At 37.3% G+C, this 2308-nt stretch overlaps 1 non-coding gene across 1 annotated transcript; it reads right to left on the bottom strand.

Annotated features, from left to right (window-relative positions):
* Nucleotides 1-877: 877 nt before the first annotated feature.
* LOC148790365 (small nucleolar RNA R71) lies at nucleotides 878-984 on the bottom strand. Its single transcript, XR_016078970.1, has one exon. It is a non-coding gene; the product is annotated as a small nucleolar RNA R71 (small nucleolar RNA).
* Nucleotides 985-2308: the final 1324 nt, after the last annotated feature.

Genomic DNA, 2308 nt, shown 5'->3' with positions numbered 1-2308 from the left:
ATTGATTGCCCTTGCTTTTGTTTTCTTTTTCTATTTTAATTTTCAGTAGTTCTTACTCTTAAATCTAAATTTTGATTGTCCAAATAATTAGGGAAGACTGTAGTTCTAATACTTATTTTGTTAAATCCTCGTGGGAACAATATTTTTATACTACTTGATAACTAGTGCACTTGCTAGGGTTATAATCATAGCTATCAAGTTTTTGGCGCCGTTGCCGGGGATTTAATCCTAAAATAATATTAGAACTTGTTAACCATGATTAATTTGGATTTTTATTTCTGTTTTTATTATTTTATTTTGTTTATTTTTTTTTCTATTTTGTTCGAATTCTTGCTTTGTTCAGATTTACTAGTGCATGACACGCACTAGAAGAGAGGGACTAGCAGAATTCGATCCTGAAATTGAAAGGACCCTTCGCTTATTACAAAGGGCTAATAAAGGTAAAGCGAGAGAGGAGGTTGAAATTGGCGAACCAACAATAGAGATTGAAGAAGAGATGGCAGAAGCAAATCGCACCCTCTTGGACTACGCCTATCCAACCATTGATGGGGTGACTTCCAGTATTTGCAAGCCCGCAATTCATGCTAATAATTTCGAAATCAAGCCTGCAATCATCCAGATGATTCAGATAAGTATTCAGTTTAGTGGGTTGCCAAGTGATGACCCTAATGTACACATTGTTAACTTCATAGAAATATGTGATACATTTAAACAAAATGGAGTTAGTGATGATGCTATTAGGCTTAGATTATTTCCATTTTCATTGCATGATAGAGCTAAAGATTGGCTTAACTCACTCCCTGCAGGAAGTATCACCACTTGGAATGATCTAACCCAAAAATTTTTGGCTAAGTATTTCCCACCCTCTAAAACAGCAAAACTAATTAATGATATCACTACTTTTGCTTAATTTGAGAGGGAATCTTTGTATGAAGCATGAGAACGATTCAAGGAGATGCTTAGGAAGTGTCATCACCATGGGATACCAATTTGGCGTCAAATTCAAACCTTTTATAATGGTATTACTCCCTCTAATCGATCCATTATTGATGCAGCAACAAGTGGCACAATCATGAGAAAAACACCAGAGGAAGCCTATGACCTAGTGGAGGAGATGGTGTCAAATAGCTACCAGTGGAGCAATGACCGCACCAATCAGAGGGGAGTACACCATGTCGATTCCTTTGCTGCTCTTTCTGCTCAACTTGCTAATCTGAATAAAAAAATTAGATAGTCTTAATGTTGCAGCAATAAATACATCATCTAGCATCCCATGTGATTTCTGTGGTCAAATAGGACATACTAATTCTGATTGTCCATTAGGTAGTCCTTTTGCTTCACATGAGAATGTTAATTTTATCTCTCACACTGGCAGGCCAAATTTCAGCCCCTACTCAAACACATACAACCTAGGGTGGAGGAACCATCCAAATTTTACATGAAACAACAATCAGCAAAAGGCACCCATGGGATTCCAACAACAGCCGCTCCCACAAGAAAAAAAGAGCAATTTGGAAGAGATAATTTCTAAGTTCATCAATGCTACTGAAGCAAAATTCCAAGAACAGAATAAGAGACTTTTAAGTCATGAAGCATCGATCAAGAACTTAGAAGTTCAAATGGGGCAGATTGTGAATCTGTTGTCGGAAAGAAAAAGAGGGTCGGCTACCCAGCAACACGGAGAAGAATCCCAGAGAGCAAGTAAATGCCATAGCTTTAAGAAGTGGGAAGACAGTTGGCAAAACCCAGAAGGATGAAAAGGAAGCTGATATGGCTGAATTGCAAAAGGAGACTGATGGGAGTACACCTAAACTGAATTTAGATGCTGTTAGACTCCCTCTCTCCTACCCCAGAAGAGTTTTGAAGGCGAATAAACAGTTTGAAAAATTTTTAGAAGTATTTAAAAGGATCCATATTAACATCCCTCTTCTTGATGTGCTGTCACAGATGCTGAAATATGCTAAATTCTTGAAGGATGTGATGTCGAACAAAAGGAAATGGATGGACTGCGAGATGGTGAAGTTAAATGAAGAGTGCTCGGCCATTCTTCAAAATAATTTGCCCCCAAAGCTGAAGCATCCAGGGAGTTTTTCTATACCTTGCACCATAGGGAATATCGAATTTGAAAAATCTTTATGTGATTTAGGTGCTAGTATAAATTTAATGCCTTAATCTATTTTTGAAAAACTCGGATTGCATGAATTAACATCTACAACTATTACCCTGCAATTAGCAGATCAAAGCATTAAATGTCCTAGGGGAATAGTAGAAGATGTTTTGGTTAAGGTGGGTAATTTCATCATTCCTG

This window comes from Nelumbo nucifera, chromosome 7 (assembly GCF_055504915.1).
Source record: "Nelumbo nucifera cultivar China Antique chromosome 7, China Antique-T2T, whole genome shotgun sequence".
Lineage (NCBI taxonomy): Eukaryota > Viridiplantae > Streptophyta > Magnoliopsida > Proteales > Nelumbonaceae > Nelumbo > Nelumbo nucifera.
Note: the sequence above shows the minus strand (reverse complement) of the source record. Positions and strands in the feature narration are given on the sequence as shown.